The sequence below is a fragment of the Melozone crissalis genome, unplaced genomic scaffold, assembly GCF_028551555.1.
Source record: "Melozone crissalis strain CALT ecotype California unplaced genomic scaffold, PUWL_Pcris_2 ptg000037l_1, whole genome shotgun sequence".
Lineage (NCBI taxonomy): Eukaryota > Metazoa > Chordata > Aves > Passeriformes > Passerellidae > Melozone > Melozone crissalis.
Genome location: NW_026535815.1, coordinates 405,199 through 429,047, shown reverse-complemented (window position 1 = coordinate 429,047; position 23,849 = coordinate 405,199).

Sequence of the window (23,849 nt, the reverse complement as noted above, 5' to 3'; positions counted from 1 at the left end):
CATTCGATTGCAAGCTGTTTTGGACAACTTTCTTTCTCTTCTTGCAAAACACTCGGCAGACCTCCGTGCAGCCTCTAGAACACGATGGGAGATGTTTTCTGTGCTGGCACAGGTTTTCCTTGCCAGACAGTGTGGAAAAGCTTTTTGCTAAGATGTAGACGAGAAGAGAGGCTAAAGACGAAGGTACGGTGCTCTGCAGAGCTAAGCACAGCTCCCGGTCCTCTTTCGGCAGAAGACACACGCTGCAGAGCACTGTGAGCGGCAGAATCGTCTTTGCGCGAAGAAGCAGCTTCTTCGTCTCCGGGAGCCGGAGAGAGTGGCAACTTCGCAAAGGTGATGAAACAAGCTTTAGAACACTGCGATTGTGTGCGCAGCTTGCCAAGTGAGAGAAAACAGTACCTGACCACTCTCCTGCCTTTTCTATTCACATGAACATTCGATTGCAAGCTGTTTTGGACAACTTTCTTTCTCTTCTTGCAAAACACTCGGCAGACCTCCGTGCAGCCTCTAGAACACGATGGGAGATGTTATTTGTGCTGGCACAATTTCTCCTTGCCAGACAGAGTGGAAAAGCTTTTTGCTAAGATGTAGACGAGAAGAGAGGCTAAAGACGAAGGTACGGTGCTCTGCAGAGCTAAGCACCGTTCCCGGGCCTCTTTCGGCAGAAGGCGCACACCGCAGAGCACTGTGAGCGGCAGAATCGTCTTTGCGCGAAGAAGCAGCTTCTTCGTCTCCGGGAGCCGGAGAGAGCGGCAGCTTCGCAAAGGTGATGAAACAAGCTGTACAACACTGCGATTGTGTGCGCAGCTTGCCAAGTGAGAGAAAACAGTACCTGACCACTCTCCTGCCTTTTCTATTCACATGAACATTCGATTGCAAGCTGTTTTGGACAACTTTCTTTCTCTTCTTGCAAAACACTCGGCAGACCTCCGTGCAGCTTCTAGAACACGATGGGAGATGTTTTTTGTGCTGGCACAGCTTCTCATTGCCAGACACAGTGGAAAAGCTTTTTGCTAAGATGTAGACGAGAAGAGAGGCTAAAGACGAAGGTACGGTGCTCTGCAGAGCTAAGCACCGCTCCCGGACCTCTTTCGGCAGAAGGCGCACACCGCAGAGCACTGTGAGCGGCAGAATCGTCTTTGCGCGAAGAAGCAGCTTCTTCGTCTCCGGGAGCCGGAGAGAGCGGCAACTTCGCAAAGGTGATGAAACAAGCTGTACAACACTGCGATTGTGTGCGCAGCTTTCCAAGTGAGAGAAAACAGTACCTGACCACTCTCCTGCCTTTTCTATTCACATGAACATTCGATTGCAAGCTGTTTTGGACAACTTTCTTTCTCTTCTTGCAAAACACTCGGCAGACCTCCGTGCAGCTTCTAGAACACGATGGGAGATGTTTTTTGTGCTGGCACAGCTTCTCATTGCCAGACAGAGTGGAAAAGCTTTTTGCTAAGATGTAGACGAGAAGAGAGGCTAAAGACGAAGGTACGGTGCTCTGCAGAGCTAAGCACCGCTCCCGGACCTCTTTCGGCAGAAGGCGCACACCGCAGAGCACTGTGAGCGGCAGAATCGTCTTTGCGCGAAGAAGCAGCTTCTTCGTCTCCGGGAGCCGGAGAGAGCGGCAGCTTCGCAAAGGTGATGAAACCAGCTGTACAACACTGCGATTGTGTGCGCAGCTTGCCAAGTGAGAGAAAACAGTACCTGACCACTCTCCTGCCTTTTCTATTCACATGAACATTCGATTGCAAGCTGTTTTGGACAACTTTCTTTCTCTTCTTGCAAAACACTCTGCAGACCTCCGTGCAGCCTCTAGAACACGATGGGAGATGTTTTTTGTGCTGGCACAGTTTCTCCTTGCCAGACAGAGTGGAAAAGCTTTTTGCTAAGATGTAGACGAGAAGAGAGGCTAAAGACGAAGGTACGGTGCTCTGCAGAGCTAAGCACCGCTCCCGGACCTCTTTCGGCAGAAGGCGCACACCGCAGAGCACTGTGAGCGGCAGAATCGTCTTTGCGCGAAGAAGCAGCTTCTTCGTCTCCGGGAGCCGGAGAGAGCGGCAACTTCGCAAAGGTGATGAAACAAGCTGTACAACACTGCGATTGTGTGCGCAGCTTGCCAACTGAGAGAAAACAGTACCTGACCACTCTCCTGCCTTTTCTATTCACATGAACATTCGATTGCAAGCTGTTTTGGACAACTTTCTTTCTCTTCTTGCAAAACACTCGGCAGACCACCGTGCAGCCTCTAGAACACGATGGGAGATGTTTTCTTTGCTGGCACAGTTTCTCCTTGCCAGACAGAGTGGAAAAGCTTTTTGCTAAGATGTAGACGAGAAGAGAGGCTAAAGACGAAGGTACGGTGCTCTGCAGAGCTAAGCACCGCTCCCGGACCTCTTTCGGCAGAAGACGCACGCTGCAGAGCACTGTGAGCGGCAGAATCGTCTTTGCGCGAAGAAGCAGATTCTTCGTCTCCGGGAGCCGGAGAGAGCGGCAACTTCGCAAAGGTAATGAAACAAGCTGCACAACACTGCGATTGTGTGCGCAGCATGCCAAGTGAGAGAAAACAGTACCTGACCACTCTCCTGCCTTTTCTATTCACATGAACATTCGATTGCAAGCTGTTTTGGACAACTTTCTTTCTCTTCTTGCAAAACACTCGGCACACCTCCGTGCAGCCTCTAGAACACGAAGGGAGATGTTTTTTATGCTGGCACAGTTTCTCCTTGCCAGACAGAGTGGAAAAGCTTTTTGCAAAGATGTAGACCAGAAGAGAGGCTAAAGACGAAGGTACGGTGCTCTGCAGAGCTAAGCACCGCTCCCGGACCTCTTTTGGCAGAAGGCGCACACCGCAGAGCACTGTGAGCGACAGAATCGTCTTTGCGCGAAGAAGCAGCTTCTTCGTCTCCGGGAGCCGGAGAGAGCGACAACTTCGCAAAGGTGATGAAACAAGCTGTACAACACTGCGATTGTGTGCGCAGCTTGCCAACTGAGAGAAAACAGTACCTGACCACTCTCCTGCCTTTTCTATTCACATGAACATTCGATTGCAGGCTGTTTTGGACAACTTTCTTTCTCTTCTTGCAAAACACTCGGCAGACATCCGTGCAGCTTCATGAACACGTTGGGATATGGTATTTGTGCTGGCACAGTTTCTCCTTGCCAGGCACAGTGGAAAAGCTTTTTGCTAAGATGTAGACGAGAAGAGAGGCTAAAGACGAAGGTACGGTGCTCTGCAGAGCTAAGCACCGCTCCCGGGCCTCTTTCGGCAGAAGACACACACTGCAGAGCACTGTGAGCGGCAGAATCGTCTTTGCGCGAAGAAGCAGCTTCTTCGTCTCCGGGAGCCGGAGAGAGCGGCAGCTTCGCAAAGGTGATGAAACAAGCTGTACAACACTGCGATTGTGTGCGCAGCTTGCCAACTGAGAGAAAACAGTACCTGACCACTCTCCTGCCTTTTCTATTCACATGAACATTCGATTGCAAGCTGTTTTGGACAACTTTCTTTCTCTTCTTGCAAAACACTCTGCAGACCTACGTGCAGCTTCTAGAACACGATGGGAGATGTTTTCTGTGCTGGTAAAGATTCTCCTTGCCAGACACAGTGGAAAAGCTTTTTGCTAAGATGTAGACGAGAAGAGAGGCTAAAGACGAAGGTACGGTGCTCTGCAGAGCTAAGCACCGCTCCCGGACCTCTTTCGGCAGAAGGCGCACACCGCAGAGCACTGTGAGCGGCAGAATCGTCTTTGCGCGAAGAAGCAGCTTCTTCGTCTCCGGGAGCCGGAGAGAGCGGCAACTTCGCAAAGGTGATGAAACAAGCTGTACAACACTGCGATTGTGTGCGCAGCTTTCCAAGTGAGAGAAAACAGTACCTGACCACTCTCCTGCCTTTTCTATTCACATGAACATTCGATTGCAAGCTGTTTTGGACAACTTTCTTTCTCTTCTTGCAAAACACTCGGCAGACCTCCGTGCAGCTTCTAGAACACGATGGGAGATGTTTTTTGTGCTGGCACAGCTTCTCATTGCCAGACACAGTGGAAAAGCTTTTTGCTAAGATGTAGACGAGAAGAGAGGCTAAAGACGAAGGTACGGTGCTCTGCAGAGCTAAGCACCGCTCCCGGACCTCTTTCGGCAGAAGGCGCACACCGCAGAGCACTGTGAGCGGCAGAATCGTCTTTGCGCGAAGAAGCAGCTTCTTCGTCTCCGGGAGCCGGAGAGAGCGGCAGCTTCGCAAAGGTGATGAAACCAGCTGTACAACACTGCGATTGTGTGCGCAGCTTGCCAAGTGAGAGAAAACAGTACCTGACCACTCTCCTGCCTTTTCTATTCACATGAACATTCGATTGCAAGCTGTTTTGGACAACTTTCTTTCTCTTCTTGCAAAACACTCTGCAGACATCCCTGCAGCTTCTAGAACACGATGGGAGATGTTTTCTGTGCTGGTAAAGTTTCTCCTTGCCAGACAAAGTGGAAAATCTTTTTGCAGAGATGTAGACGAGAAGAGAGGCTAAAGACGAAGGTACGGTGCTCTGCAGAGCTAAGCACAGCTCCCGGGCCTCTTTCGGCAGAAGACACACACCGCAGAGCACTGTGAGCGGCAGAATCGTCTTTGCGCGAAGAAGCAGCTTCTTCGTCTCCGGGAGGCGGAGAGAGCGGCAGCTTCGCAAAGGTGATGAAACAAGCTGTACAACACTGCGATTGTGTGCGCAGCTTGCCAACTGAGAGAAAACAGTACCTGACCACTCTCCTGCCTTTTCTATTCACATGAACATTCGATTGCAAGCTGTTTTGGACAACTTTCTTTCTCTTCTTGCAAAACACTCGGCAGACCTCCGTGTAGCCTCTAGAACACGATGGGAAATGTTTTCTGTGCTGGCACAGTTTCTCCTTGCCAGACAGAGTGGAAAAGCTTTTTGCTAAGATGTAGACGAGAAGAGAGGCTAAAGACGAAGGTACGGTGCTCTGCAGAGCTAAGCACCGCTCCCGGACCTCTTTCGGCAGAAGGCGCACACCGCAGAGCACTGTGAGCGGCAGAATCGTCTTTGCGCGAAGAAGCAGCTTCTTCGTCTCCGGGAGCCGGAGAGAGCGGCAGCTTCGCAAAGGTGATGAAACAAGCTGTACAACACTGCGATTGTGTGCGCAGCTTGCCAACTGAGAGAAAACAGTACCTGACCACTCTCCTGCCTTTTCTATTCACATGAACATTCGATTGCAAGCTGTTTTGGACAACTTTCTTTCTCTTCTTGCAAAACACTCGGCAGACCACCGTGCAGCCTCTAGAACACGATGGGAGATGTTTTTTGTGCTGGCACAGCTTCTCCTTGCCAGACAGAGTGGAAAAGCTTTTTGCTAAGATGTAGACGAGAAGAGAGGCTAAAGAGGAAGTTACGGTGATCTGCAGAGCTAAGCACCGCTCCCGGACCTCTTTCGGCAGAAGGCGCACACCGCAGAGCACTGTGAGCGGCAGAATCGTCTTTGCGCGAAGAAGCAGCTTCTTCATCTCCGGGAGCCGGAGAGAGCGGCAGCTTCGCAAAGGTGATGAAACAAGCTGTACAACACTGCGATTGTGTGCGCAGCTTGCCAACTGAGAGAAAAAAGTACCTGACAACTCTCCTGCCTTTTCTATTCACATGAACATTCGATTGCCTGCTGTTTTGGACTAGTTTCTTTCTCTTCTTGCAAAACACTCGGCAGACCTCCGTGCAGCTTCTAGAACACGTCGGGAGATGGTATTTGTGCTGGCACAGTTTCTCCTTGCCAGGCACAGTGGAAAAGCTTTTTGCTAAGATGTAGACGAGAAGAGAGGCTAAAGACGAAGGTACGGTGCTCTGCAGAGCTAAGCACAGCTCCCGGATCTCTTTCGGCAGAAGACACACACTGCAGAGCACTGTGAGCGGCAGAATCGTCTTTGCGCGAAGAAGCAGCTTCTTCGTCTCCGGGAGCCGGAGAGAGCGGCAGCTTCGCAAAGGTGATGAAACAAGCTGTACAACACTGCGATTGTGTGCGCAGCTTGCCAACTGAGAGAAAACAGTACCTGACCACTCTCCTGCCTTTTCTATTCACATGAACATTCGATTGCAAGCTGTTTTGGACAACTTTCTTTCTCTTCTTGCAAAACACTCGGCAGACCTCCGTGCAGCCTCTAGAACACGATGGGAGATGTTTTTTGTGCTTGCACAGTTTCTCCTTGCCAGACAGAGTGGAAAAGCTTTTTGGTGTGATGTAGACGAGAAGAGAGGCTAAAGACGAAGCTACGGTGCTCTGCAGAGCTAAGCACCGCTCCCGGACCTCTTTCGGCAGAAGGCGCACACCGCAGAGCACTGTGAGCGGCAGAATCGTCTTTGCCCGAAGAAGCAGCTTCTTCGTCTCCGGGAGCCGGAGAGAGCGGCAGCTTCGCAAAGGTGATGAAACAAGCTGTACAACACTGCGATTGTGTGCGCAGCTTGCCAACTGAGAGAAAACAGTACCTGACCACTCTCCTGCCTTTTCTATTCACATGAACATTCGATTGCAAGCTGTTTTGGACAACTTTCTTTCTCTTCTCGCAAAACACTCTGCAGACCTCCCTGCAGCTTCTAGAACACGATGGGAGATGTTTTCTGTGCTGGTAAAGTTTCTCCTTGCCAGACACTGTGGAAAATCTTTTTGCTGTGATGTAGACGAGAAGAGAGGCTAAAGACGAAGGTACGGTGCTCTGCAGAGCTAAGCACCGCTCCCGGACCTCTTTCGGCAGAAGGCGCACACCGCAGAGCACTGTGAGCGGCAGAATCGTCTTTGCGCGAAGAAGCAGCTTCTTCGTCTCCGGGAGCCGGAGAGAGCGGCAGCTTCGCAAAGGTGATGAAACCAGCTGTACAACACTGCGATTGTGTGCGCAGCTTGCCAACTGAGAGAAAACAGTACCTGACCACTCTCCTGCCTTTTCTATTCACATGAACATTCGATTGCAAGCTGTTTTGGACAACTTTCTTTCTCTTCTTGCAAAACACTCGGCAGACCTCCGTGCAGCCTCTAGAACACGATGGGAGATGTTTTTTGTGCTGGCACAGTTTCTCCTTGCCAGACAGAGTGGAAAAGCTTTTTGCTAAGATGTAGACGAGAAGAGAGGCTAAAGACGAAGGTACGGTGCTCTGCAGAGCTAAGCACCGCTCCCGGACCTCTTTCGGCAGAAGGCGCACACCGCAGAGACCTGTGAGCGGCAGAATCGTCTTTGCGCGAAGAAGCAGCTTCTTCGTCTCCGGGAGCCGGAGAGAGTGGCAGCTTCGCAAAGGTGATGAAACAAGCTGTACAACACTGCGATTGTGTGCGCAGCTTGCCAACTGAGAGAAAACAGTACCTGACCACTCTCCTGCCTTTTCTATTCACATGAACATTCGATTGCAAGCTGTTTTGGACTAGTTTCTTTCTCTTCTTGCAAAACACTCGGCAGACCTCCGTGCAGCCTCTAGAACACGATGGGAGATGTTTTTTGTGCTGGCACAGTTTCTCCTTGCCAGACAGAGTGGAAAAGCTTTTTGGTGTGATGTAGACGAGAAGAGAGGCTAAAGACGAAGGTACGGTGCTCTGCAGAGCTAAGCACCGCTCCCGGACCTCTTTCGGCAGAAGACACACACCGCAGAGCACTGTGAGCGGCAGAATCGTCTTTGCGCGAAGAAGCAGCTTCTTCGTCTCCGGGAGCCGGAGAGAGCGGCAGCTTCGCAAAGGTGATGAAACAAGCTGTACAACACTGCGATTGTGTGCGCAGCTTGCCAACTGAGAGAAAACAGTACCTGACCACTCTCCTGCCTTTTCTATTCACATGAACATTCGATTGCAAGCTGTTTTGGACAACTTTCTTTCTCTTCTTGCAAAACACTCGGCAGACCTCCGTGTAGCCTCTAGAACACGATGGGAAATGTTTTCTGTGCTGGCACAGTTTCTCCTTGCCAGACAGAGTGGAAAAGCTTTTTGCTAAGATGTAGACGAGAAGAGAGGCTAAAGACGAAGGTACGGTGCTCTGCAGAGCTAAGCACAGCTCCCGGGCCTCTTTCGGCAGAAGACACACACCGCAGAGCACTGTGAGCGGTAGAATCGTCTTTGCGCGAAGAAGCAGCTTCTTCGTCTCCGGGAGCCGGAGAGAGCGGCAGCTTCGCAAAGGTGATGAAACCAGCTGTACAACACTGCGATTGTGTGCGCAGCTTGCCAACTGAGAGAAAACAGTACCTGACCACTCTCCTGCCTTTTCTATTCACATGAACATTCGATGGCAAGCTGTTTTGGACAACTTTCTTTCTCTTCTTGCAAAACACTCGGCAGACCTCCGTGCAGCCTCTAGAACACGATGGGAGATGTCTTTTGTGCTGGCACAGTTTCTCCTTGCCAGACAGAGTGGAAAAGCTTTTTGCTAAGATGTAGACGAGAAGAGAGGCTTAAGACGAAGGTACGGTGCTCTGCAGAGCTAAGCACAGCTCCCGGGCCTCTTTCGGCAGAAGACACACGCCGCAGAGCACTGTGAGCGGCAGAATCGTCTTTGCGCGAAGAAGCAACTTCTTCGTCTCCGGGAGCCGGAGAGAGCGGCAACTTCGCAAAGGTGATGAAACAAGCTTTAGAACACTGCGATTGTGTGCGCAGCTTGCCAAGTGAGAGAAAACAGTACCTGACCACTCTCCTGCCTATTCTATTCACATGAACATTCGATTGCAAGCTGTTTTGGACAACTTTCTTTCTCTTCTTGCAAAACACTCGGCAGACCTCCGTGCAGCCTCTAGAACACGATGGGAAATGTTTTCTGTGCTGGCACAGTTTCTCCTTGCCAGACAGAGTGGAAAAGCTTTTTGCTAAGATGTAGACGAGAAGAGAGGCTAAAGACGAAGGTACGGTGCTCTGCAGAGCTAAGCACAGCTCCCGGGCCTCTTTCGGCAGAAGACACACACCGCAGAGCACTGTGAGCGGCAGAATCGTCTTTGCGCGAAGAAGCAGCTTCTTCGTCTCCGGGAGCCGGAGAGAGCGGCAGCTTCGCAAAGGTGATGAAACAAGCTGTACAACACTGCGATTGTGTGCGCAGCTTGCCAAGTGAGAGAAAACAGTACCTGACCACTCTCCTGCCTTTTCTATTCACATGAACATTCGATTGCAAGCTGTTTTGGACAACTTTCTTTCTCTTCTTGCAAAACACTCGGCAGACCTCCGTGCAGCCTCTAGAACACGATGGGAGATGTTTTCTGTGCTGGCACAGTTTCTCCTTGCCAGACAGAGTGGAAAAGCTTTTTGCTAAGATGTAGACGAGAAGAGAGGCTAAAGACGAAGCTACGGTGCTCTGCAGAGCTAAGCACCGCTCCCGGGCCTCTTTCGGCAGAAGACACACGCCGCAGAGCACTGTGAGCGGCAGAATCGTCTTTGCGCGAAGAAGCAACTTCTTCGTCTCCGGGAGCCGGAGAGAGCGGCAACTTCGCAAAGGTGATGAAACAAGCTGTACAACACTGCGATTGTGTGCGCAGCTTGCCAAGTGAGAGAAAACAGTACCTGACCACTCTCCTGCCTTTTCTATTCACATGAACATTCGATTGCAAGCTGTTTTGGACAACTTTCTTTCTCTTCTTGCAAAACACTCGGCAGACCTCCGTGCAGCTTCTAGAACACGATGGGAGATGTTTTCTGGGCTGGTAAAGTTTCTCCTTGCCAGACACAGTGGAAAATCTTTTTGCTAAGATGTAGACGAGAAGAGAGGCTAAAGACGAAGGTACGGTGCTCTGCAGAGCTAAGCAGAGCTCCCGGCCTCTTTCGGCAGAAGACACACACCGCAGAGCACTGTGAGCGGCAGAATCGTCTTTGCGCGAAGAAGCAGCTTCTTCGTCTCCGGGAGCCGGAGAGAGCGGCAGCTTCGCAAAGGTGATGAAACCAGCTGTACAACACTGCGATTGTGTGCGCAGCTTGCCAACTGAGAGAAAACAGTACCTGACCACTCTCCTGCCTTTTCTATTCACATGAACATTCGATTGCAAGCTGTTTTGGACAACTTTCTTTCTCTTCTTGCAAAACACTCGGCAGACCTCCGTGCAGCCTCTAGAACACGATGGGAGATGTTTTTTGTGCTGGCACAGTTTCTCCTTGCCAGACAGAGTGGAAAAGCTTTTTGCTAAGATGTAGACGAGAAGAGAGGCTAAAGACGAAGGTACGGTGCTCTGCAGAGCTAAGCACCGCTCCCGGGCCTCTTTCGGCAGAAGACACACGCTGCAGAACACTGTGAGCGGCAGAATCGTCTTTGCGCGAAGAAGCAGCTTCTTCGTCTCCGGGAGCCGGAGAGAGCGGCAGCTTCGCAAAGGTGATGAAACAAGCTGTACAACACTGCGATTGTGTGCACAGCTTGCCAAGTGAGAGAAAACAGTACCTGACCACTCTCCTGCCTTTTCTATTCACATGAACATTCGATTGCAAGCTGTTTTGGACAACTTTCTTTCTCTTCTTGCAAAACACTCGGCAGACCTCCGTGCAGCTTCTAGAACACGATGGGAGATGTTTTCTGTGCTGGTAAAGTTTCTCCTTGCCAGACACAGTGGAAAATCTTTTTGCTGTTATGTAGACGAGAAGAGAGGCTAAAGACGAAGGTACGGTGCTCTGCAGAGCTAAGCAGAGCTCCCGGCCTCTTTTGGCAGAAGACACACACCGCAGAGCACTGTGAGCGGCAGAATCGTCTTTGCGCGAAGAAGCAGCTTCTTCGTCTCCGGGAGCCGGAGAGAGCGGCAGCTTCGCAAAGGTGATGAAACCAGCTGTACAACACTGCGATTGTGTGCGCAGCTTGCCAACTGAGAGAAAACAGTACCTGACCACTCTCCTGCCTTTTCTATTCACATGAACATTCGATTGCAAGCTGTTTTGGACAACTTTCTTTCTCTTCTTGCAAAACACTCGGCAGACCTCCGTGCAGCTTCTAGAACACGATGGGAGATGTTTTCTGTGCTGGTAAAGTTTCTCCTTGCCAGACACAGTTGAAAAGCTTTTTGCAAAGATGTAGACGAGAAGAGAGGCTAAAGACGAAGGTACGGTGCTCTGCAGAGCTAAGCACCGCTCCCGGACCTCTTTCGGCAGAAGACACACACCGCAGAGCACTGTGAGCGGCAGAATCGTCTTTGCGCGAAGAAGCAGCTTCTTCGTCTCCGGGAGCCGGAGAGAGCGGCAGCTTCGCAAAGGTGATGAAACCAGCTGTACAACACTGCGATTGTGTGCGCAGCTTGCCAACTGAGAGAAAACAGTACCTGACCACTCTCCTGCCTTTTCTATTCACATGAACATTCGATTGCAAGCTGTTTTGGACTAGTTTCTTTCTCTTCTTGCAAAACACTCGGCAGACCTCCGTGCAGCCTCTAGAACACGATGGGAGATGTTTTCTGTGCTGGCACAGTTTCTCCTTGCCAGACAGAGTGGAAAAGCTTTTTGGTGTGATGTAGACGAGAAGAGAGGCTAAAGACGAAAGTACGGTGCTCTGCAGAGCTAAGCACCGATCCCGGACCTCTTTCGGCAGAAGGCGCACACCGCAGAGCACTGTGAGCGGCAGAATCGTCTTTGCGCGAAGAAGCAGCTTCTTCGTCTCCGGGAGCCGGAGAGAGCGGCAGCTTCGCAAAGGTGATGAAACAAGCTGTACAACACTGCGATTGTGTGCGCAGCTTGCCAAGTGAGAGAAAACAGTACCTGACCACTCTCCTGCCTTTTCTATTCACATGAACATTCGATTGCAAGCTGTTTTGGACAACTTTCTTTCTCTTCTTGCAAAACACTCGTCAGACCTCCGTGCAGCCTCTAGAAGACGATGGGAGATGTTTTCTTTGCTGGCACAGTTTCTCCTTGCCAGACAGAGTGGAAAAGCTTTTTGCTAAGATGTAGACGAGAAGAGAGGCTAAAGACGAAGGTACGGTGCTCTGCAGAGCTAAGCACCGCTCCCGGACCTCTTTCGGCAGAAGGCGCACACCGCAGAGCACTGTGAGCGGCAGAATCGTCTTTGCCCGAAGAAGCAGCTTCTTCGTCTCCGGGAGCCGGAGAGAGCGGCAGCTTCGCAAAGGTGATGAAACAAGCTGTACAACACTGCGATTGTGTGCGCAGCTTGCCAACTGAGAGAAAACAGTACCTGACCACTCTCCTGCCTTTTCTATTCACATGAACATTCGATTGCAAGCTGTTTTGGACAACTTTCTTTCTCTTCTCGCAAAACACTCTGCAGACCTCCGTGCAGCTTCTAGAACACGATGGGAGATGTTTTCTGTGCTGGTAAAGTTTCTCCTTGCCAGACACAGTGGAAAATCTTTTTGCTGTGATGTAGACGAGAAGAGAGGCTAAAGACGAAGGTACGGTGCTCTGCAGAGCTAAGCACAGCTCCCGGGCCTCTTTCGGCAGAAGACACACGCCGCAGAGCACTGTGAGCGGCAGAATCGTCTTTGCGCGAAGAAGCAGCTTCTTCGTCTCCGGGAGCCGGAGAGAGCGGCAGCTTCGCAAAGGTGATGAAACCAGCTGTACAACACTGCGATTGTGTGCGCAGCTTGCCAACTGAGAGAAAACAGTACCTGACCACTCTCCTGCCTTTTCTATTCACATGAACATTCGATTGCAAGCTGTTTTGGACAACTTTCTTTCTCTTCTTGCAAAACACTCGGCAGACCTCCGTGCAGCCTCTAGAACACGATGGGAGATGTTTTTTGTGCTGGCACAGTTTCTCCTTGCCAGACAGAGTGGAAAAGCTTTTTGCTAAGATGTAGACGAGAAGAGAGGCTTAAGACGAAGGTACGGTGCTCTGCAGAGCTAAGCACAGCTCCCGGGCCTCTTTCGGCAGAAGACACACTCTGCAGAGCACTGTGAGCGGCAGAATCGTCTTTGCGCGAAGAAGCAGCTTCTTCGTCTCCGGGAGCCGGAGAGAGTGGCAGCTTCGCAAAGGTGATGAAACAAGCTTTAGAACACTGCGATTGTGTGCGCAGCTTGCCAAGTGAGAGAAAACAGTACCTGACCACTCTCCTGCCTATTCTATTCACATGAACATTCGTTTGCAAGCTGTTTTGGACAACTTTCTTTCTCTTCTTGCAAAACACTCGGCAGACCTCCGTGCAGCCTCTAGAACACGATGGGAAATGGTTTCTGTGCTGACACAGTTTCTCCTTGCCAGACAGAGTGGAAAAGCTTTTTGCTAAGATGTAGACGAGAAGAGAGGCTAAAGAAGCAGGTAGGGTGCTCTGCAGAGCTAAGCACCGCTCCCGGACCTCTTTCGGCAGAAGGCGCACACCGCAGAGCACTGTGAGCGGCAGAATCGTCTTTGCGCGAAGAAGCAGCTTCTTCGTCTCCGGGAGCCGGAGAGAGCGGCAGCTTCGCAAAGGTGATGAAACAAGCTGTACAACACTGCGATTGTGTGCACAGCTTGCCAAGTGAGAGAAAACAGTACCTGACCACTCTCCTGCCTTTTCTATTCACATGAACATTCGATTGCAAGCTGTTTTGGACAACTTTCTTTCTCTTCTTGCAAAACACTCTGCAAACCTCCGTGCAGCTTCTAGAACACGATGGGAGATGTTTTCTGTGCTGGTAAAGATTCTCCTTGCCAGACAGAGTGGAAAAGATTTTTGCTAAGATGTAGACGAGAAGAGAGGCTAAAGACGAAGGTACGGTGCTCTGCAGAGCTAAGCACAGCTCCCGGGCCTCTTTCGGCAGAAGACACACACCGCAGAGCACTGTGAGCGGCAGAATCGTCTTTGCGCGAAGAAGCAGCTTCTTCGTCTCCGGGAGCCGGAGAGAGCGGCAGCTTCGCAAAGGTGATGAAACAAGCTGTACAACACTGCGATTGTGTGCGCAGCTGGCCAACTGAGAGAAAACAGTACCTGACCACTCTCCTGCCTTTTCTATTCACATGAACATTCGATTGCAAGCTGTTTTGGACAACTTTCTTTCTCTTCTTGCAAAACACTCGGCAGACCTCCCTGCAGCCTCTAGAACACGATGGGAGATGTTTTCTGTGCTGGCACAGTTTCTCCTTGCCAGACAGAGTGGAAAAGCTTTTTGCTAAGATGTAGACGAGAAGAGAGGCTAAAGACGAAGCTACCGTGCTCTGCAGAGCTAAGCACAGCTCCCGGGCCTCTTTCGGCAGAAGACACACGCTGCAGAGCACTGTGAGCGGCAGAATCGTCTTTGCGCGAAGAAGCAACTTCTTCGTCTCCGGGAGCCGGAGAGAGCGGCAACTTCGCAAAGGTGATGAAACAAGCTGTACAACACTGCGATTGTGTGCGCAGCTTGCCAACTGAGAGAAAACAGTACCTGACCACTCTCCTGCCTTTTCTATTCACATGAACATTCGATTGCAAGCTGTTTTGGACAACTTTCTTTCTCTTCTTGCAAAACACTCGGCAGACCTCCGTGCAGCTTCTAGAACACGATGGGAGATGTTTTCTGTGCTGGTAAAGTTTCTCCTTGCCAGACACATTGGAAAATCTTTTTGCTGTTATGTAGACGAGAAGAGAGGCTAAAGACGAAGGTACGGTGCTCTGCAGAGCTAAGCAGAGCTCCCGGCCTCTTTCGGCAGAAGACACACACCGCAGAGCACTGTGAGCGGCAGAATCGTCTTTGCGCGAAGAAGCAGCTTCTTCGTCTCCGGGAGCCGGAGAGAGCGGCAGCTTCGCAAAGGTGATGAAACCAGCTGTACAACACTGCGATTGTGTGCGCAGCTTGCCAACTGAGAGAAAACAGTACCTGACCACTCTCCTGCCTTTTCTATTCACATGAACATTCGATTGCAAGCTGTTTTGGACAACTTTCTTTCTCTTCTTGCAAAACACTCGGCAGACCTCCGTGCAGCCTCTAGAACACGATGGGAGATGTTTTTTGTGCTGGCACAGTTTCTCCTTGCCAGACAGAGTGGAAAAGCTTTTTGCTAAGATGTAGACGAGAAGAGAGGCTAAAGACGAAGGTACGGTGCTCTGCAGAGCTAAGCACAGCTCCCGGGCCTCTTTCGGCAGAAGGCGCACACAGCAGAGCACTGTGAGCGGCAGAATCGTCTTTGCGCGAAGAAGCAGCTTCTTCGTCTCCGGGAGCCGGAGAGAGCGGCAGCTTCGCAAAGGTGATGAAACAAGCTGTACAACACTGCGATTGTGTGCACAGCTTGCCAAGTGAGAGAAAACAGTACCTGACCACTCTCCTGCCTTTTCTATTCACATGAACATTGGATTGCAAGCTGTTTTGGACAACTTTATTTCTCTTCTTGCAAAACACTCGGCAGACCTCCGTGCAGCTTCTAGAACACGATGGGAGATGTTTTCTGTGCTGGTAAAGTTTCTCCTTGCCAGACACAGTGGAAAATCTTTTTGCTGTTATGTAGACGAGAAGAGAGGCTAAAGACGAAGGTACGGTGCTCTGCAGAGCTAAGCAGAGCTCCCGCCCTCTTTCGGCAGAAGACACACACCGCAGAGCACTGTGAGCGGCAGAATCGTCTTTGCGCGAAGAAGCAGCTTCTTCGTCTCCGGGAGCCGGAGAGAGCGGCAGCTTCGCAAAGGTGATGAAACCAGCTGTACAACACTGCGATTGTGTGCGCAGCTTGCCAACTGAGAGAAAACAGTACCTGACCACTCTCCTGCCTTTTCTATTCACATGAACATTCGATTGCAAGCTGTTTTGGACAACTTTCTTTCTCTTCTTGCAAAACACTCGGCAGACCTCCGTGCAGCCTCTAGAACACGATGGGAGATGTTTTTTGTGCTGGCACAGTTTCTCCTTGCCAGACAGAGTGGAAAAGCTTTTTGCTGAGATGTAGACGAGAAGAGAGGCTAAAGACGAAGGTACGGTGCTCTGCAGAGCTAAGCACAGCTCCCGGGCCTCTTTCGGCAGAAGACACACGCTGCAGAACACTGTGAGCGGCAGAATCGTCTTTGCGCGAAGAAGCAACTTCTTCGTCTCCGGGAGCCGGAGAGAGTGGCAACTTCGCAAAGGTGATGAAACAAGCTGTACAACACTGCGATTGTGTGCACAGCTTGCCAACTGAGAGAAAACAGTACCTGACCACTCTCCTGCCTTTTCTATTCACATGAACATTCGATTGCAAGCTGTTTTGGAAAACTTTCTTTCTCTTCTTGCAAAACACTCGGCAGACCTCCCTGAAGCCTCTAGAACACGATGGGAGATGTTTTCTGTGCTGGCACAGTTTCTCCTTGCCAGACAGAGTGGAAAAGCTTTTTGCTAAGATGTAGACGAGAAGAGAGGCTAAAGACGAAGGTACGGTGCTCTGCAGAGCTAAGCACCGCTCCCGGACCTCTTTCGGCAGAAGGCGCACACCGCAGAGACCTGTGAGCGGCAGAATCGTCTTTGCGCGAAGAAGCAGCTTCTTCGTCTCCGGGAGCCGGAGAGAGCGGCAGCTTCGCAAAGGTGATGAAACAAGCTGTACAACACTGCGATTGTGTGCGCAGCTTGCCAAGTGAGACAAAACAGTACCTGACCACCCTCCTTCCTTTTCTATTCACATGAACATTCGATTGCAAGCTGTTTTGGACAACTTTCTTTCTCTTCTTGCAAAACACTCGGCAGACCTCCGTGCAGCCTCTAGAACACGATGGGAGATGTTTTCTGTGCTGGCACAGTTTCTCCTTGCCAGACAGAGTGGAAAAGCTTTTTGCTAAGATGTAGACGAGAAGAGAGGCTAAAGACGAAGGTACGGTGCTCTGCAGAGCTAAGCACAGCTCCCGGGCCTCTTTCGGCAGAAGACACACGCTGCAGAGCACTGTGAGCGGCAGAATCGTCTTTGCGCGAAGAAGCAACTTCTTCGTCTCCGGGAGGCGGAGAGAGCGGCAGCTTCGCAAAGGTGATGAAACAAGCTGTACAACACTGCGATTGTGTGCACAGCTTGCCAAGTGAGAGAAAACAGTACCTGACCACTCTCCTGCCTTTTCTATTCACATGAACATTCGATTGCAAGCTGTTTTGGACAACTTTCTTTCTCTTCTTGCAAAACACTCTGCAGACCTCCGTGCAGCTTCTAGAACACGATGGGAGATCTTTTCTGTGCTGGTAAAGTTTCTCCTTGCCAGACACAGTTGAAAAGCTTTTTGCAAAGATGTAGACGAGAAGAGAGGCTAAAGACGAAGGTACGGTGCTCTGCAGAGCTAAGCACAGCTCCCGGGCCTCTTTCGGCAGAAGACACACACTGCAGAGCACTGTGAGCGGCAGAATCGTCTTTGCGCGAAGAAGCAGCTTCTTCGTCTCCGGGAGCCGGAGAGAGCGGCAGCTTCGCAAAGGTGATGAAACAAGCTGTACAACACTGCGATTGTGTGCGCAGCTTGCCAACTGAGAGAAAACAGTACCTGACCACTCTCCTGCCTTTTCTATTCACATGAACATTCGATTGCAAGCTGTTTTGGACAACTTTCTTTCTCTTATTGCAAAACACTCGGCAGACCTCCGTGCAGATTCAAGAACACGATGGGAGATGTTTTCTGTGCTGGCAAAGTTTCTCCTTGCCAGACAGAGTGGAAAAGCTTTTTGCTAAGATGTAGACGAGAAGAGAGGCTAAAGACGAAAGTACGGTGCTCTGCAGAGCTAAGCACCGATCCCGGACCTCTTTCGGCAGAAGGCGCACACAGCAGAGCACTGTGAGCGGCAGAATCGTCTTTGCGCGAAGAAGCAGCTTCTTCGTCTCCGGGAGCCGGAGAGAGCGGCAGCTTCGCAAAGGTGATGAAACAAGCTGTACAACACTGCGATTGTGTGCACAGCTTGCCAAGTGAGAGAAAACAGTACCTGACCACTCTCCTGCCTTTTCGATTCACATGAACATTCGATTGCAAGCTGTTTTGGACAACTTTCTTTCTCTTCTTGCAAAACACTCGGCAGACCTCCGTGCAGCTTCTAGAACACGATGGGAGATGTTTTCTGTGCTGGTAAAGTTTCTCCTTGCCAGACACAGTGGAAAATCTTTTTGCTGTTTTGTAGACGAGAAGAGAGGCTAAAGACGAAGGTACGGTGCTCTGCAGAGCTAAGCAGAGCTCCCGGCCTCTTTCGGCAGAAGACACACACCGCAGAGCACTGTGAGCGGCAGAACCGTCTTTGCGCGAAGAAGCAGCTTCTTCGTCTCCGGGAACCGGAGAGAGCGGCAGCTTCGCAAAGGTGATGAAACCAGCTGTACAACACTGCGATTGTGTGCGCAGCTTGCCAACTGAGAGAAAACAGTACCTGACCACTCTCCTGCCTTTTCTATTCACATGAACATTCGATTGCAAGCTGTTTTGGACAACTTTCTTTCTCTTCTTGCAAAACACTCGGCAGACCTCCGTGCAGCCTCTAGAACACGATGGGAGATGTTTTTTGTGCTGGCACAGTTTCTCCTTGCCAGACAGAGTGGAAAAGCTTTTTGCTAAGATGTAGACGAGAAGAGAGGCTAAAGACGAAGGTACGGTGCTCTGCAGAGCTAAGCACAGCTCCCGGGCCTCTTTCGGCAGAAGACACACGCTGCAGAACACTGTGAGCGGCAGAATCGTCTTTGCGCGAAGAAGCAACTTCTTCGTCTCCGGGAGCCGGAGAGAGTGGCAACTTCGCAAAGGTGATGAAACAAGCTGTACAACACTGCGATTGTGTGCACAGCTTGCCAACTGAGAGAAAACAGTACCTGACCACTCTCCTGCCTTTTCTATTCACATGAACATTCGATTGCAAGCTGTTTTGGAAAACTTTCTTTCTCTTCTTGCAAAACACTCGGCAGACCTCCGTGCAGCCTCTAGAACACGATGGGAGATGTTTTCTGTGCTGGTAAAGTTTCTCCTTGCCAGACACAGTGGAAAATCTTTTTGCTGTGATGTAGACGAGAAGAGAGGCTAAAGACGAAGGTACGGTGCTCTGCAGAGCTAAGCAGAGCTCCCGGGCCTCTTTCGGCAGAAGACACACACCGCAGAGCACTGTGAGCGGCAGAATCGTCTTTGCGCGAAGAAGCAACTTCTTCGTCTCCGGGAGCCGGAGAGAGCGGCAACTTCGCAAAGGTGATGAAACAAGCTTTAGAACACTGCGATTGTGTGCGCAGCTTGCCAAGTGAGAGAAAACAGTACCTGACCACTCTCCTGCCTTTTCTATTCACATGAACATTCGATTGCAAGCTGTTTCGGAAAACTTTCTTTCTCTTCTTGCAAAACACTCGGCAGACCTCCCTGCAGCCTCTAGAACACGATGGGAGATGTTTTTTGTGCTGGCAGAGTTTCTCCTTGCCAGACAGAGTGGAAAAGCTTTTTGCTGAGATGTAGACGAGAAGAGAGGCTAAAGACGAAGCTACGGTGCTCTGCAGAGCTAAGCACCGCTCCCGGGCCTCTTTCGGCAGAAGGCGCACACCGCAGAGCACTGTGAGCGGCAGAATCGTCTTTGCGCGAAGAAGCAGCTTCTTCGTCTCCGGGAGCCGGAGAGAGCGGCAGCTTCGCAAAGGTGATGAAACAAGCTGTACAACACTGCGATTGTGTGCACAGCTTGCCAACTGAGAGAAAACAGTACCTGACCACTCTCCTGCCTTTTCTATTCACATGAACATTCGATTGCAAGCTGTTTTGGACAACTTTCTTTCTCTTCTTGCAAAACACTCTGCAGACCTCCGTGCAGCTTCTAGAACACGATGGGAGATGTTTTCTGTGCTGGTAAAGTTTCTCCTTGCCAGACAGAGTGGAAAAGCTTTTTGCTAAGATGTAGATGAGAAGAGAGGCTAAAGACGAAGGTACGGTGCTCTGCAGAGCTAAGCAGAGCTCCCGGGCCTCTTTCGGCAGAAGACACACACCGCAGAGCACTGTGAGCGGCAGAATCGTCTTTGCGCGAAGAAGCAGCTTCTTCGTCTCCGGGAGCCGGAGAGAGCGGCAGCTTCGCAAAGGTGATGAAACCAGCTGTACAACACTGCGATTGTGTGTGCAGCTTGCCAACTGAGAGAAAACAGTACCTGACCACTCTCCTGCCTTTTCTATTCACATGAACATTCGATTGCAAGCTGTTTTGGACAACTTTCTTTCTCTTCTTGCAAAACACTCGGCAGACCTCCGTGCAGCCTCTAGAAGACGATGGGAGATGTTTTCTGTGCTGGCACAGTTTCTCCTTGCCAGACAGAGTGGAAAAGCTTTTTGCTAAGATGTAGACGAGAAGAGAGGCTAAAGACGAAGGTACGGTGCTCTGCAGAGCTGAGCACCGCTCCCGGACCTCTTTCGGCAGAAGGCGCACACCGCAGAGACCTGTGAGCGGCAGAATCGTCTTTGCGCGAAGAAGCAGCTTCTTCGTCTCCGGGAGCCGGAGAGAGCGGCAGCTTCGCAAAGGTGATGAAACAAGCTGTACAACACTGCGATTGTGTGCGCAGCTTGCCAAGTGAGAGAAAACAGTACCTGACCACTCTCCTGCCTTTTCTATTCACATGAACATTCGATTGCAAGCTGTTTTGGACAACTTTCTTTCTCTTCTTGCAAAACACTCGGCAGACCTCCGTGCAGCCTCTAGAACACGATGGGAGATGTTTTCTGTGCTGGCAGAGTTTCTCCTTGCCAGACAGAGTGGAAAAGCTTTTTGCTAAGATGTAGACGAGAAGAGAGGCTAAAGACGAAGGTACGGTGCTCTGCAGAGCTAAGCACAGCTCCCGGGCCTCTTTCGGCAGAAGACACACGCTGCAGAGCACTGTGAGCGGCAGAATCATCTTTGCGCGAAGAAGCAACTTCTTCGTCTCCGGGAGCCGGAGAGAGCGGCAACTTCGCAAAGGTGATGAAACAAGCTGTACAACACTGCGATTGTGTGCGCAGCTTGCCAAGTGAGAGAAAACAGTACCTGACCACTCTCCTGCCTTTTCTATTCACATGAACATTCGATTGCAAGCTGTTTTGGACAACTTTCTTTCTCTTCTTGCAAAACACTCGGCAGACCTCCGTGCAGCCTCTAGAACACGATGGGAGATGTTTTCTGTGCTGGCAAAGTTTCTCCTTGCCTGACAGAGTGGAAAAGCTTTTTGCTAAGATGTAGACGAGAAGAGAGGCTAAAGACGAAGGTACGGTGCTCTGCAGAGCTAAGCACCGATCCCGGGCCTCTTTCGGCAGAAGGCGCACACCGCAGAGCACTGTGAGCGGCAGAATCGTCTTTGCGCGAAGAAGCAGCTTCTTCGTCTCCGGGAGTCGGAGAGAGCGGCAGCTTCGCAAAGGTGATGAAACAAGCTGTAAACACTGCGATTGTGTGCACATCTTGCCAAGTGAGAGAAAACAGTACCTGACCACTCTCCTGCCTTTTCTATTCACATGAACATTCGATTGCAAGCTGTTTTGGACAACTTTCTTTCTCTTCTTGCAAAACACTCGGCAGACCTCCGTGCAGCTTCTAGAACACGATGGGAGATGTTTTCTGTGCTGGTAAATTTTCTCCTTGCCAGACACAGTGGAAAAGCTTTTTGCTGTGATGTAGACGAGAAGAGAGGCTAAAGACGAAGGTACGGTGCTCTGCAGAGTTAAGCACCGCTCCCGGACCTCTTTCGGCAGAAGGCGCACACCGCAGAGCACTGTGAGCGGCAGAATCGTCTTTGCGCGAAGAAGCAGCTTCTTCGTCTCCGGGAGCCGGAGAGAGCGGCAGCTACGCAAAGGTGATGAAACCAGCTGTACAACACTGCGATTGTGTGCGCAGCATGCCAACAGAGAGAAAACAGTACCTGACCACTCTCCTGCCTTTTCTATTCACATGAACATTCGATTGCAAGCTGTTTTGGACAACTTTCTTTCTCTTCTTGCAAAACACTCGGCAGACCTCCCTGCACCCTCTAGAACACGATGGGAGATGTTTTTTGTGCTGGCACAGTTTCTCCTTGCCAGACAGAGTGCAAAAGTTTTTGCTGAGATGTAGACGAGAAGAGAGGCTAAAGACGAAGCTACGGTGCTCTGCAGAGCTAAGCACCGCTCCCGGACCTCTTTCAGCAGAAGGCGCACACCGCAGAGCACTGTGAGCGGCAGAATCGTCTTTGCGCGAAGAAGCTGCTTCTTCGTCTCCGGGAGACGTAGAGAGCGGCAGCTTCGAAAAGGTGATGAAACAAGCTGTACAACACTACGATTGTGTGCGCAGCTTGCCAACTGAGAGAAAACAGTACATGACCACTCTCCTGACTTTTCTATTCACATGAACATTCGATTGCCTGCTGTTTTGGACAACTTTCTTTCTCTTCTGGCAAAACACTCGGCAGACCTCCGTGCAGCTTCTAGAACACGTCGGGAGATGTTATTATTGCTGGCACAGTTTCTCCTTGCCAGGCACAGTGGAAAAGCTTTTTGCTAAGATGTAGACGAGAAGAGAGGCTAAAGACGAAGGTACGGTGCTCTGCAGAGCTAAGCACCGCTCCCGGACCTCTTTCGGCAGAAGGCGCACACCGCAGAGCACTGTGAGCGGCAGAATCGTCTTTGCGCGAAGAAGCAGCTTCTTCGTCTCCGGGAGCCGGAAGGAGCGGCAACTTGGCAAAGGTGATGAAACAAGCTTTACAACACTGCGATTGTGTGCGCAGCTTGCCAACTGAGAGAAAACAGTACCTGACCACTCTCCTGCCTTTTCGATTCACATGAACATTCGATTGCAAGCTGTTTTGGACAACTTTCTTTCTCTTCTTGCAAAACACTCGGCAGACCTCCGTGCAGCCTCTAGAACACGATGGGAAATGTTTTCTGTGCTGGCACAGTTTCTCCTTGCCAGACAGAGTGGAAAAGCTTTTGCCTAAGATGTAGACGAGAAGAGAGGCTAAAGACGAAGTTACGGCACCGCTCCCGGACCTCTTTCGGCAGAAGCCGCACACCGCAGAGCACTGTGAGCGGCAGAATCGTCTTTGCGCGAAGAAGCAGCTTCTTCGTCTCCGGGAGCCGGAGAGAGCGGCAACTTCGCAAAGGTGATGAAACAAGCTGTACAACACTGCGATTGTGTGCGCAGCTTGCCAACTGAGAGAAAACAGTACCTGACCACTCTCCTGCCTTTTCTATTCACATGAACATTCGATTGCAAGCTGTTTTGGACAACTTTCTTTCTCTTCCTCGGCAGACCTCCGTGCAGCCTCTAGAACAAGATGGGAGATGTTTTCTGTGCTGGCACAGTTTCTCCTTGCCAGACAGAGTGGAAAAGCTTTTTGCTAAGATGTAGACGAGAAGAGAGGCTAAAGACGAAGGTACGGTGCTCTTCAGATCTAAGCACAGCTCCCGGGCCTCTTTCGGCCGAAGACACACACTGCAGAGCACTGTGAGCGGCAGAATTGTCTTTGCGCGAAGAAGCAGCTTCTTTGTCTCCGGGAGCCGGAGAGAGCGGCAGCTTCGCAAAGGTGATGAAACAAGCTGTACAACACTGCGATTGTGTGCGCAGCTTGCCAACTGAGAGAAAACAGTACCTGACCACTCTCCTGCCTATTCTATTCACATGAACATTCGATTGCAAGCTGTTTTGGACAACTTTCTTTCTCTTCTTGCAAAACACTCTGCAGACCTCCGTGCAGCCTCTAGAACACGATGGGAGATGTTTTTTGTGCTGGCACAGTTTCTCCTTGCCAGACAGAGTGGAAAAGCTTTTTGCTGAGATGTAGACGAGAAGAGAGGCTAAAGACAAAGATACGGTGCTCTGCAGAGCTAAGCACCGCTCCCGGGCCACTTTCGGCAGAAGACACGCACTGCAGAGCACTGTGAGCGTCAGAATCGTCTTTGCGCGAAGAAGCAGCTTCTTCGTCTCCGGGAGCCGGAGAGAGCGGCAACTTCGCAAAGGTGATGAAACAAGCTGTACAACACTGCGATTGTGTGCGCAGCTTGCCAACTGAGAGAAAACAGTACATGACCACTCTCCTGCCTTTTCTATTCACACGAACATTCGATTGCCGGCTGTTTTGGACAACTTTTTTCTCTTCTTGCAAAACACTCGGCAGACCTCCGTGC